Source organism: Nannospalax galili, unplaced genomic scaffold (assembly GCF_000622305.1).
Source record: "Nannospalax galili isolate Female #2095 unplaced genomic scaffold, S.galili_v1.0 scaffold538, whole genome shotgun sequence".
Classification (NCBI taxonomy): Eukaryota; Metazoa; Chordata; class Mammalia; order Rodentia; family Spalacidae; genus Nannospalax; species Nannospalax galili.
Window position 1 is genome coordinate 795,849 of NW_008343842.1, and position 14,490 is coordinate 810,338.

Consider the following 14,490-nt stretch of genomic DNA (forward strand, 5'->3'; position numbering starts at 1 on the left):
AGGAGGACAAAAAAGTAAACACTTCCTGACCCAGATCCTGGCTGGCAGACAGAACGGAGCCAGGTTTACAAGCCCTGCTTTTCCTGCCCCCCCACCCCCATTTTTCCAAAACTTCCCGCCTTCTGCACCTTGAAGCCCCTATATATAAGCCCCAGCTCACAATCCGTGGGCTGACATTTTCCCTTTCCCGAAGGAAACGTGTCCTGTGCGAAATAAAGCTCTAAACCATCGAGAGTTTTAACTGTCTTGGTGCCTCATCCTCCATTCGCTTGTTCTCTGCCAACATTTTACCTATCAGACAGTAGTTAGCCTCCATATAGGTGTTGGAAACCGAACTCCAGTCCTCTGCAAGAGCAACCAGTGCTCTTAACCGCTGAGCCATCTCTCCAGCTCCCTTCAACAACTTCCATTTTGTTTTGAGACAGCGTTGCTCTGCTCCTTGTAGCCCCAGCTGGCCTGGAACTTGCTATGTAGACCAGGCTGGCCTCAATCTCAGAGATCAGCCCACCTCTACCTCCTGAGTGCTGGAATCAAAGGAGTGTGGTACCACACCTGGTCCCCTGAAAGATTTCTTATATTCAGTTCTTTTTTAAAATATTTTTTTATTATTATGTGTATGTGTGTATTGCCTGCATGTAGGTAAGTGCACCTGTGTCATGCAATGCCCACAGAGGACAGAAGAGGCTGTCGGATCCCCTGGAACTGGAGTTAGGGATGGTTGTTAGCTGCCACGTGGGTGCTGGGACTCCAACCTGGGTATTCTGCAAGAACAGCCAGTGTTCTTAACTGCTGAGCCAGCTCTCCAGCCCCCTTATATTCAGTTCTTATAAGGCCACCGATCTGGAAATCAATTCTGCAGAGAGAAATAAATTGGGGACAGGTGTAGCAAAAGACAGAGGTATTAGATTAGTTGATGTCATTCCAAATAAAGGATGTGAGGATCGTTCCGACCCACACATTTGAACTTATTCTACCAGTCATTGATAGGGAATATCATTATTTGGTAACTTACCTGTAGATACAGACAACCCAAAGGCATCTTTCCGTTGTGCTATGTGCTACTCCCACCTAGCTCAGCATCCTTACTAAGACCCTGGCCTACTCATTTTCCTCCACTAAGACCTGCTCTCCACACGTGTATTACCACTGCCAATGCAGTGCAGCTCTAAACATTTCCTCTCCAAAGCACTACAGTGGCATCTAATGGGTTTCCAAGGCCCAGGCCTTGCTGTCTGTTCATTTCTACCTCCTATTGTTACCCATGAAGACTTGAGTGCAACAAGTCTGCTAATCCCCCAATTTTGACATCGGGATAAGTCACTTCCAATGAGAGCCGACTTTCCAATGCTCAGCCAACATCAGACTTCCACCCAGACTTCTATGGCTTCAAAGTCCTTGTTCCCTTCGGGGAAAGATACTTTAAGGTCTAAGGGACTTTGTACTTTACACTGGCAGTCCTGGAAGGTGAAGGGTGGCGATGTTGGGGCTTCAGCCAGGATTCCCGAGTGAGGAGTTACGCATTGCCCTCACAATTTCCCCAGGCAGGCCAGGTATTTTTCTTTCCACTTGCACAATTTGGAAACTGAGTCAGGAGACTGATTTGAGGCTTTCATCGCACCCTGATACTAAATCACCGAGTCCCTCGGCCCCTTTTCTTTCTCCTTGAGGAACTTTCCCAAGAACTCGGTCCTTCGGTTCGGCGCTGCGCGGGACCAGATTTTTCAACCAGGCGCGGTGCGGTGACGTGTTCCGTGACGCTATTCAGTGACGTGTGATGACGTGTTCCCTGGAGCCAGGTGTCCGCCGAGCAGCCACACCCTGAGGGTCCTGCTCGAGAGCAAACGGTGTCTCCAACGGGCGGGGACGAGCCGAGCCGCAGACCTCCCCACCCCCACCCGCCTAAGGAGACCTCGGGCCCCGAAACCCTGAGTCCCTCCAGCCTGAGGTCGACCGGTTGTTAGGTGACGCCAGCGCGCGTGCGTGGCCACGGCGGTGTGCGTAAAAGCGGGCGCGCGCCGCGACGACAGCGGCGGCGACAAGGAAGGCGGCGAGGGCGGAGGCCCAGGGGGCGGTGGCCTCGAGGCGGGGTCGCTGCCGGCAGAAGGAACGCGGGGTGCGACTCAGGCGCTGAGGAACATCGTCGGGGTGAGTGGTAGCGGCCCGCCGGGGGAGGTGGGACCTAGCGGCATCTGCTGCGCGAGAACGCGCGTCCCCCGCCGGACCCGCCCCTCGGCCGCGGGATCCAGGGACGGGGGCTGACGAGGGTCAGTTCTGGGGGCCGTTTCTCTCCGGGGCCGTTCTGGAAGGGCGCGGAGAGGAGGCGGAGGAGCGAGGGGGAGGACCGGCTTTCGGGGTGACTCAGCCCACTCCCCCACAGTTGAGGACTTCGCATCCCGAGACACCCGGCTTCCCCCGGAGCCTCGCGTCGGGACGGAGACGCGGACACAGGGACCCACCCCCCGGGAGGGGGGGATATTGGGGTTCGCAAAGTTTGGGGCTCCAGGGGGTGCTCATTGGCCCTGTCCTGGTCGGTTTTTGAGTGGGAAGGCTGTTAGGACGGAGTTGTGAGTCTCTCTGTGTGAGCACTGGGCACACTCACGACCTGGGGAAGCAGACCTGTTGCCTCACGTGTGTGCTCGCGTGCTTCCCTGGCTTTTTTTTTTTTTTTTTTAATTAATTAATTTTTAAAATCCCGTGTTGTTTCACATTTATAGGCCAGGGACTGATACCCATCTTGTGTTGATAACTTCCTCATATCCCCAAATCGTCATGCATTGCTGACATCCTAGTCAATGCCTATTGAGGCATTGATTCCAATTACTAAATGAAATCAGATGATACAAAAACTTAATCCTACCTCAACCAGATGTCCTTTAAGAATAGGTTTTTTTAGGCGGACGGTGGTGATACCACCTATTTATTTTTCAGAACCATGGTGTTGTACTCCTTGGTCATTACTAGGACCAAAAGGGTATGGAAGTCCTGGTTTTTGTTGTCTGTCCTAGAAGCTATACAAATTGATACTGACCAGGTAGAAATATAGATTCTGTTCCATGTGTGGGCTGGAAGGGGGAAGCCAGCGCATACAGATACAGCAAGTCACCAGCCAGAGCTCTCTGACAGCTTGGGCTCACTTGGGGATTAGAGGTCTTGTTATCCTAACCATCCTTGGGAAGGAGTCATGGAGACGTAGAAGAAATCGATCTCATCATCCCCAGTTATCTGTTGATTTAAGGCAGTACCTAGGATTAGAAAAAAAGTTTTAGCATTTTAAAAAATTATTTTTCATTCCTTTTATGAGTGTATTGCCTGTATGTATGTATGTAAGCACACCTGAGACATGCAATGCCCGTGGAGGTCAGAAGAGGGCATCGGATCCCCTAGAACTGGAGTTTTGGTTGATAACCGTCACTTAGATCCCCTAGAACTGGAGTTTTGGTTGAACCGTCACGTGGATGCTGGGAATTGAACCTGCATCCTCTGCAAGATTGGCCAGTGCTCTTAACCGCTGGCAGAGCTTTCTGTCCAGCTCCTGGAAATGAGGAGGGAAGTAAGTTTGTACCCACCTGGAATTCAGAGATCAAAGTTTCCTGAGGATCTGTAAAGTGTGGAATGTGAGGTTCTCATGTCTTGGAATGGAGAAACCTTGCTGTGTAATTTAGATTATGCAGAAGTCAAACACTGTTCTGTGGACTGAAGAGCTTTGGGGACTGGAGTCACTGTTTCCCTTTTTCCTTGGATCTCCTGGAAAAATGCTTGCTACTGAGTAGACACAATGGATACAGTATTACACCACATAAATGATTTATCTGTGCTTCCAAAGCATTTAGTGACTGCTTACTGACTTGCTCCTTTGGCTTGTGCTTAACCTTTTTTTTTTTTTAAATTATTTTTATTTTTATGTGAATTCATGTATTGCTGGTGTGTAGGTAAGTGCACCCGTGTTGTGCAATGCCTGTGGAGGGCAGACAAGGCTGTCAGATCCCCTGGGACTGGAGTTAAGGACAGTTGTTAACTGCCATGTAGGTGCTGGGATTTGAACCTGGGTCTATCTGTAAGAACAACCAGTGTTCATAACTGCTGAGCCATCTCTCCAGCCCCTCAACCTGCTTTCTTATCCAATACAGGCCCACCTGCCCAGGGGTGGCACCACTCACAGTGAGTTGGGCCCTCCCATCATTCAGTAATCAAGAAAGATGCCCTACAGACATGGCCACAGGCCTGTCCAATGGAAGCAATTCACCTATTGAGGCTCCCTTTACCCAGGTGTGTAAAGTTGACAACTAAAGCTATCTAGCACAATGACCAAGCTTTTTCCTTTGAGTGAACAGTCTAGTCAGGAAAAGAAAGCAGGTATCTATAAAAGAATCATGAAACTAAATGAGGTAGTGGAATATAAGCATGTGCTAGGTGTGACTGTGTAATGCAGGAGAAGCTTAGAAAAGCTGTGGTCAGGGATAGGGAACCCTGGGAGAGTAAAGATTTGGGCTCATCTTTGAAAGAAGTATAAAATTTGAAGTAGAAAAGAAATCCTGTGGTGAAAAGCTAATGTGAATTTGGTTGTTGGGGGTATTTTGAGGAGACTTAAATGACTGAAGCAGAGAAAGTTCTCTTGTAGACAAATACTGGAGAAAATTTAACCAAGTGGGAAGGGAAAGTGACAGATTAAGGCAGGCTTATCATCCCACTGATAACAAGGTAGAGCATGCTTGCAGGGTGGGCTGGACATCGTGCTAATCAGACAAGAGTTTGTCATGTGTTATTTTAAAATTTTATCTGTCCATCCATCCATCCATCCATCCATCCATCCATCCATCTGTTTATTGGTTTCTTGAGACAGGGTTTTACCATATAGCCCTTGCTAGTTAGGAACTTGTTATGTAGGCCAGGCTGGTTTCAAACCTAGTAGGATCCTCCTGCCTCGATCTCCTGAGTGCTGGGATTACAGACAGGTATCACCATAGCCTGCCTAAAAATAAATGTATTCTTAGTTAAAGGATATCTAGTTGAGGCAGGATCAAGTTTTTATATCATTTGGTTTCATTTTGTAATTGGAATCACTGCCTTAGTACTGTGCACTTAGGTTGTCAGCAATGTATGTCTCAGGTTCTAAAATCTGCCTGATGGGCTTAGGCCCTTGTTCTGGACATTTACTGAAATGATGTAACCAAAGTCGTCATCTTGCCATACTCAGTGACTTAGTTTTCATTGGGATTATCTCTCATAGTGACCTGTCAAGTTTGCAATAATTGCCGATGTAAGAAAAAAAAAAAGTTAGGTGGAAAGGGAGTCTATCTGAAGAAATATATTTAAAATATTGGCAAAAATATTTAATAATAGACACTTCTGGAGAATAGTGAATCCTTCATTTTTATAATGAAAATTCTTGAACTGCATGGGGTAGAATATACCTGTAGAACCCCAATACTTGGGAGGTAGATGCAGGAGGATCAGGGTTAAGGTCATCCTCAACAACATAGTGAGTTTGAAGCCAGCCTGGGTTACACAAGACTGTCTTACCTCTCCCTATCCCTCCAAAACAATGAAGAAAATTCCTAAGCATGTTGTGTAAACCTGAGGTTGGGTTGCTAACCAAGAAGAGTAAAGTTGCACAGCAAGTGTTGCATTATTTAACAGCTCAGCAAATAATTTATTAGATGCTAGTTGTGACTAGCTGTCCTGTTGGGTGCTGGGAGGGCATAGAGGAATAAGTTGTAGGATATTTCTTGACATACAGGTGTTCAACAGAGAAGATAAATCACCAGTCATTATATGCTGTGATAGATTACTCACTTTGGGAATTAAATAAAGTGCTAGGGGAATTGATTGCTTTGGGGGAAAATTGATAGTGAAAGAATTGAAGAGGATAGACCTTAGTCCTGAGGGTTCAATACGGCTCTGCTGTATGTAGAGAAGAAGGGAACGTTTCAGGTAGAGGAGACAGCCTGAGCAATGTTGCTGAGCATGACAATGGGCTGGTCTTTTTGGAAACATCTTGAGTTGTTTCTTACAGACTTGGTTTGTGGCAGTAATGGTGAGATAGGAAAGATACTTTGGAGCTCTTCTCCGTTCTAAACTGTTTAGACCTCCTATCCACTTGGCATGGGAAGGGAAAGTGTGCACATCATCAGGAAGTTGATTGACAGTTTCCACACAGGCTGCATTAGAGTGGGGAGGTGGGAACATAGGGAGGCAGAGCTGTTAGTAGCTCCAAGAAGGAAAGTGGAAAAGATAGATTTTTAGAGACATTTTAGGTGTTAAAAATTTTTAATTTTATGACTGACTAGAGGTGAGGGAGAATCAGCCCAAGATGACATATGTACTGTGAGTAACTGGGTGATTATGATGACGTTAATTAGAAAATAAAGGAGGAAGAATGGTTTATAGTGCAGAGAAGAAATGATGCCGTGTTCATTTTAAGGAGCTTATTGAAGGAGTTTCAGTAGAGAGATCCATTAGGTAGGTAGTTGGAAATTCTACTTCAGAGTTTGAGAGGACTAGGGATAGTGTAGTGTCAATGACAGCTGGGAGTAAGGAACAGCAGCCATCTAGGAAGCCTGTGGGATAGTAGGTGTCCTAGTTACGCTCTATTGCTCTGATGAAACACTGACCAAAATCAACTTGAGGAGGAAAGGGTTTATTCTAACCTATACATCTAAGGCACAGTCCATCATTGAGGGAAGTCAAGGCAGGAACTGAAGCAGAAACCACGGAGGGATGCTGTTTACTAGCTGGCCATCTGGGATTCACTCACGATCTTCTGGGCTCCAAAGGGTACTGGCAGCTCCACTGCTCTGACTCTGCAGTCCACAGCACACTCAGCTTGTCTCACAGATCCCAGCCAGCTCCATTCCATACCTACTGCTGTCCTTGGTGGTTGTCCCATGGTCCCGGCATCTCCACAAAGCTGGGGTCTCCACTGAAACTGAGGCTACACCTTCACCAATGGCCTCTTCTTGCCTCTTGGGGTGCAAAGCCTCAGATTCACTCCATGACCCCGTCAATCCTGGTCTCTTCACTCCAACTGAAGCTGCACTTTCACCTATGGCCTTTCCTGGCCTCTCAGAGTGCCAAGCCTCAGGTGCTCTCTGTGACCCCTTCACGCTTTCAACACCAGAACCATGCAGGAGACTCTTACTCATTACCAAGTCCTGCTTCTATAGAAGCTTGAGATGGAGGCTCGGGTCCCCTCTGTGTGCTGACCCTGAGGAAATACCTCCCAGAAGACTCCACCACAATGATGCTGGTCTCTTGTTACTTACAGCTGATTTTTCAGCCCCAGCTAACCAGCATCAATTGTCCCAGTAAAGCAAAGGTTTTGCTTCAGGTTCTGGTCTCTTCTTAATCACAGCTGATTCTTCAGCCCCAGCCAACCAGAACCCACAGATTCTCAATCTAAAATCTCATACAAACAGCCCTGATGGTCTCCGCTTCCCTTTGAAGCTTCACAAGCCAGGCCTCCATCGTCTACAACTCTTTCGGCATAACTGGGCATAACTGTTCCAAGCTCCACAGCAACAAATTCTGAGCACTTCCTTAACATATATGCACCAAACCCTGGTGCACTCAAATTCATAAAAACAACACTACAGGACTTTAAGATACAGATTAACCCTGTCCTAGTTTGTTCTTCACTGCTGTGACAAAACACTCTGACCAGTACCAACTTGGGGAGGAAAGGGTTTATTTGTCTTACATCTCCCAGGTCGTAGTTCATCAGGGAGCCCAAGGTAGGAACTCGGGGCAGGAACCTGGAGGCAGGAGCTGGGGCACAGGCCATGGAGGAATGCTGCTTACTGGCTTGCTTCTCTGGCCCCTGCTCAGCCTGCTTTCTTATGCAACACAGGCCCACCTGCCCAGGGGTGGCACCACCCACAGTGGGCTGGGCCCTCCCACATCACTCATCAAGAAGATGCCCCTCAGACATGGCCACAGGCCAGTCCAATAGAGGCAATTTCCCAGTTGAGGCGCCCTCAGCCCAGGTGTATCAAGTTGACACTAAAGCTGTCCAGCACAGGAACTTACATGGCCAAATCCCTGTTATGCCATTTATTGACTGAATGACCTTGGGCAAATTATTCAACATCTCTAACCCCCAGCTTTTTGTCTGAATTAGAGAATTACTGTGAAGACTAAGTAAGGTAGTATGTACACAGTGACATCCACAATGCCTAGCTCACACATGGTTAATTGATGACAGTGGCAGTTCTTAATAGTAGTAAACGTAGAAGTTGGAGAAGGTCCAGCTTCCTAGAAAAACAGAATGGAGGACTAGAAAAGACAAAGACTGGAACTCCCCAAAGTTAACAGGGAAACCAGTGTTTAACTTATGTCAGTTCTTGTCAGGAGCAGTTCTCAATCTTTTGTTTCTGTGAGAAAATACTGGAGAATAAATAATTCATGAACAACAGAAATTTCTTTCCTTATAGTTCTAAAGGTTGAGAAGTCCAAGATCAGCTGTTGGCATCTGGTGCAGGGTACGGAGGTCTGCCTCTCCCCTTCCTCCTCCCCACCTTCTTCTTCTATAGGAACATCACTCCTGTAGCAGTAGCAGAGGCCTCCTGCCTAATTGCCTCACAAATGTAAATCTTGTAACAGTTGCACTGAGGATTCAGTTTCCAATCTAATTTTGGGGAACCTTAAAACCATGACAGTTCCCAAACTTGAACGTACATCAGAAATACTTGGTCTTATCCAAGTATTGAAACAGAAATTTCTGGTCCTATCCCCGTAAGTTTCAGAATAAGTCTAGACTGGCACTCAACATGTTGCAGCTTTAAAAAAATTAGTTTGCCGGGAGTGGTGGCGCACGCCTTTAGTCCCAGCCCTCAGGAGGCAGAGGCAGGCAGATCCCTGTGAGTTCCAGGCCAATGTGGTCTATATAGTGAGTTCCAGCCCAGCTGGGGCTATGGGGAGACCCTGTCTCAAAACGGTCAAAAAATTTTATTATTTTTATTTTATGTATATAATCATTTATGTATTGCCTGTATGTATGTAAGCATACACGTGTTGTGCAGTGCTTGTGGAGGTCACAAGAGGTCGTCAGATCCCTTGGAACTGGAGTTACTGGTGGTTGTTAGCCACCATGTGGGTGCTGGGAATTGAACCCAGGTCTTCTGCAAGAGCAGTGAGTACCCTTAACTGCTGAGCCACCTCTCCAGCCCCAGCATGTTGCATCTTGAACAAGTAAGTGCTAAGGTGATGCTAATGCTGGAGCCAAACTTGAAAACAGCTGATGTAGACTACAGTGAGTAAAAGAAGAGGAACCAGCCTGGACACCAGTTTATGGAGACCCATGGAGGAGTTCAGAGAAGAATGAGTAGTAGTTTCCATACTCTAGGTTCACCTACCCGAGCTCCAGTCCATAGACCTCATTTGCAGTTTTGTCTTCTCCAGAGTCATAATGCCTGGTACATAGCAGTGTTTGAAGGAACCTGTGAAGCTCCAGGCCTGTGGGTGGTTGTATGTCCTCCACACAGGTTTCATTCCTGCTGTTATGTCACAATGAGGGTACTACTTCTAATCTTACATGCACAGAAAGTGACTGCAGAAAACTTCTTTCCTAGCTTTGAAGTAATAGCTGTTTTGCATTTGATTTGGTATTAGATGCTCTCCTCACCCTCCTTTTTTCATTAAAAAAAAAAAAAAATGATACCCTGGGCTGGAGAGATGGCTCAGGGTTTAAGAGCACTGACTGCTTTTGCAGAGGACCCAGGTTTGATTCCCAGCACCCACATGGCAGCCGCAAACCGTTTTTAACTCCAGTTCCAGGGGAATCCGAAACCCTCTTCTGACCTCCATGGGCATTGCATGACACGGGTGCACTTACTTCCATGCAGACAATACACTCATACACATAAAATAAAAATAAATAAAATACCCTACAAATAAATTTGTGCCGTATATATATATATATATATATATATATATATATATATATATAAAAGGGGCTGGAAAGATGACTCAGTGGTTAAGAACACTGTTCTCGCAGAAGACCTGGCTTCGAATCCCAAACCCACATGGCAGCTAACAACAACTGTCCGTAACTCCAGGTCCAGGGGATCTGACAGCCTCTTCTCTCCTCTGCAGGCATTGCATGACACGGGTGCACTTACTTACATACAGGCATAGCATTCATACGCATAAAATAAAAATAACAAAATATATAAAAAATGATACCCACTTTGTAAAATATGCTGAGCTTCCAATGTGTGCTCATATTAGGCACCTTGGAATGCTATAAGGGAAGCAAATAGCATACTCCTTGTTTCTAGAGTTTACAGAAAGTTGGATAAACTGTGCAAAGCTAAAGGCAAAAACCAGGAAGTGTAAACACAGAAACATGGATAGAAGAGTCTGCATCTAAGGATTGTTTGCTGATATGCCATAGGCCTTAGGTGAGGACTTCTTGCGTATAACGCCAGTGTTAGTCCTATTTTGTATAAAGTTGAAAAGGACTTGTTTTTTTTTCTCTCATTTATTTTCTTAGTGAAGATACATTAAGTATTTACTGGTTTTCCAGAAATTGTGTGGCATGCTGGGCAGGGAGGAATGAACATTGTTCTAGGCACCTAAGGGTGGCTTTAAACAGGGTGAATGAAGGGGTTTTGTCAGGGAGGGGATGCCTGATTTTATATTTTAAGATTACACCGATATGAACAGATATTAAGGACTAAACTCATTCAGTGCAAGGTGCTGTGAAGAGTGTAGACGTGTAGATTTTTTTCTTTGCAATCCAATTTATAATTTGATAGAAGAGGGCATAATTAGAGAACATAGACTGCTGCAAAGAAATATACTAAGGCAAAGCAAATATTGATTACAAAATAGGGACTTGTGCTTATTGAGAAGGTAAGTATTCAGTTTTGATTCATCTCTTTCAGAAATTATAACAAAGGCTGGGGCTGGAGAGGCCAGTAACTCAGCTGGCAGAGGCCTTTGGAAGGACTTTTACGATCCAAACCATAGCAGTATGGTATAATGCTTGCCTAGCATACACAAAGTCCTCCGTTTGATCTCTGGCATTGAATAAACTGGGCATGATGGCACATAAACTGGTCACACCTGTAATCTCAGCACTTGAGATGAGGAAGCAAGAGGATCAGAAGTTCAAGGCTACCCTCAGCTACACAGAGATTGTGACACCAGCTTGAGATACATGAGACCTTGTCTCAAAAAATTATAAATCATAAATCTGGGCACATTAACCTCCTGGGCTGCATTTTGCATTGAATATGAGACACAAAAGTGTTCTGGCAGTCTCTAGACTTGTTTTCATGACTTGAGCATTGTGTGAATTGTGTTAGCCAGCTTTCTTTACTGATGAATGCCTGAGATAAACCAACTTGATAAGAGAAAAGGTTTATTTCAGCTCACAGTGTAGAGCTTTCAGTCCATGATTGAGGAGATCCATTACTTTTAGGTCTGTGGTGGTATGTAATTCACCTTATAAATTTCTAGGGAAAAAAATGCTTTTCAACCTCTCTGAAGGCATATGTTTTAATTTCACATTAATTCTGGGTCCTATGACTTAGAGGAGTCTGTTTGTTTATATTAAAGCCCATTGAGTACTTTATAAACTTTTCCATGAATCCTAAGTAAATGTATCTTACTCCATGCAAGTCTCATGTTCTTTAGATATCTGTAGAACATAGCTGACTGTCAGGGAATCCTCTGAGAGCCATGCAGTTGGGCTTATATTTTGGCACTTTGTATCTTTAGGTGTCAACCAGACTAACTTTACTACCCACCCCTTCTACCTAGTACCTGCTTACTCTTTTTTTCTTTTAACCTAATTTCAGACTTACCAAAAAGATGCGAGGATAATAAAGAGAACTCTCATGTGACTCTCACCCCATCTCCAAATGTTCGCATGTACCATATTTTATCCTTTTTTCTCTTTCCTTTGAACTATTCTAAGTTGCAACTATAATGCTGAGTCCCAACACAAAAACATTAAAAAAGAAAAAGAAAAACAAGCTCTGTGGTGTTATATATTTTGTTAATTTGGGCCATTTCCTCAATCTCTCTTCACAACACTGGCATACTTTTTCTATTTTTAATTGGCATACATTAATTATACAAAATAATGGATTTCATTGTGACATTTTCATATATGTATAAATGTACTTTAATCATATTTACTCCCTATTAACCACCTCTTCTTGGCCCTCCCAATATTGACGTTTAAAAACATTTTTATTATTTTTATTTTATGTGTATGTGTGTATTGCCTGCATGTAGGTAAGTGCACCTGTGTCGTGCAATGCCCTAGGAGGTCAGAAGAGGCTGTCGGATCCCCTGGAACTGGAGTTACAGACAGTTGTTAGCTGCCATGTGGGTGCTGGGATTCGAAACTGGGTCTTCTGCAAGAACATTCAGTGTTCTTAACCGCTGAGCCCTCTCTCCAGCCCCAATATTGACATTTTTTTAGAAATGTAGGACTCTGTTACTGTTCAGACTCTTACTAGGTTTAGCATCGACTGATGATTCTTCCCTGAATCAGTTGTCATACTTGTTGCCAATGGACGATTTCTTGATTTCATCATTCCTTTTACATTTATTAGTTGGTTTTCCTCATTAATTAAAGTGGTTAGTTAATACCTATGAGCTCACAGATGAATTCTTGTTCATTCTTTATTATTGTGATTCATTTTTGTTAACTTGGCACAAACTAGAGTCACCTGGGAAAGCGAAGGTCAGTTGAGGAGTTGCCTCCATCAGATTGGCCTGTGAGCTTGTGTGTGGGACATTTTCCTAATTGCTAACTGGTACAGGACCATCCCACCCACATTGGATGGTACCATCACTCAGCCAGTAGACTTGGGCTGTATAAGAAGGGAGCTGAGCAAGCCAGCAAGCAGCAGTCCTCCATGGTCTCTGCTTCAGATCTTCCCTCCAGATTTCTGCCTTGAGCTCCTGTCCTGGCTTCCCTGGATGACAGACTACAGCCTGTAACTAAAATAAGCTCTTTGCTTCTTCAGTTAGTTTTAATCAGTGTTTTATCACAGCAAGAGAAAGCAAACTAAAATAAATTTTTTTAACTCAAATTCTCTTAGATTTGACTAACGGCAATCTTTTTAAGCTGGTGCTGTGTCTTTCTGGCATGTTTCCATGATTTTTTTTTTTTTTTTTTTGGTCTTTTTGAGACGGGGTCTCGCTATAGTATAGCCCCAGCTGTCCTGGATTCACTATGGAGACCAGGCTGGCCTCAAACTCAAAGAAATCCGCCTGCCTCTGCCTCCCAAGTGCTGGGATTAAAGGCATGCACCACCATGGCCAGCTTAAAATATATTTTAATTTTATGTGTATGCGTGTATTGCTTGCATGTATGTAAGTGCACCTGTGTCATGCAATGTCCATGGAGGTCAGAAGAGGATGTCCGATTCCTCTGGAACTGGAGTTTATGGACGATTGTTAGCAGCCATGTGGGTGCTGGGAATTCAACCCGAGTCTTCTGCAAGAACAGCTAGTGCTGTTAATCGCTGAGCCATCTCTTCAGCCCCTGGTCCCATGATTCTTTGATGCCTTCCTTATTTTCTTTTTTAACATTAAAAAAATTTTTTTAGAAGAAGCATTTCATTACAGCTTTTTAACACAATAACAGTTTTCAGAGCAAAGATACATCTCTTTCAGAAGTGGTTATAAAATTTTTAGGTTCGCTGTTGAATTAATACAGTTATACAATATTGAACTCAGTATAAGTCCTTTAAGACATAAAACTAAATGAGTTTTTAACCTTTAAAAAAGATCTCCATTTCATTTTAAAATATACTGTTTCTTACTGAAAGACTCATTGTTTTTCCTAATAACACTGAAATGTTGGCGTATGTGTCTCTAATCTGTATGTATCTGATTATTACTAGTCATAATTGGTTGCACTCAGATCCTTGGCACCTCTGTATGTCTATAAGTCTATAAAGTCATCGGGTAGATTTCAGTGGTAATGTTTATCACCTCTACTAATTAACATGTCATAAATTTTTATGCTTCCTCCTCAAATATAATTCATTTTTTAAAATTTGTTGTTTTTTTCGGGTGTGTGTTGTGTGTGTAAAACACAACATCCCAAACCATCTTATGCAACTATACACCCACTTCCCAGATGGTACCCTCCCATAGCCTCCCTCCACCCACTAGAGCCCTTATACTCAGCTATTCCTGCTACTGTCTGTTCCCCACTACTTGTCCATCCGGTGAATCTAGTCAGCCTATCTAGAGGTCTTTGTTTTAGGAAGGCCAGCTGTTCCTCATCTAGCAGCAATCAGTTGTCAATATTCCTTTAGATAAGATTGGGGTCTGCTGTTTATTTTCCCAGTTCTGTGCTGGGTTACTATCTGGGAGTCCCTTGGGCCACCCTGGCCAACAACTCAAAGGAAGGTATCTCCAACTGCCATTGTTGCTTGTTATATTGCATGTAGCTATAGATATGGACTATTAAAAAATTATATTGGCCCCTTTAATTTTTGGAGAACATGTTTCTCTTTAAAA

General features: G+C 44.3%; 1 protein-coding gene across 3 annotated transcripts in view; it reads left to right on the forward strand.

The window, feature by feature from the left end:
• The first annotated feature begins 2,025 nt into the window (after window positions 1–2,025).
• Btbd9 (BTB domain containing 9) overlaps window positions 2,026–14,490 on the forward strand; it is a 414,302-nt gene continuing 401,837 nt past the window's right edge. For 2 of the 3 annotated variants that reach the window (XM_008840045.3, XM_029566952.1), the window contains exon 1: window positions 2,026–2,145. The gene's annotated coding sequence lies outside the window, so the exon portion shown is untranslated. The remainder of the gene's footprint in view (window positions 2,146–14,490) is intronic. The other variant, XM_008840044.3, reaches the window with a different exon arrangement.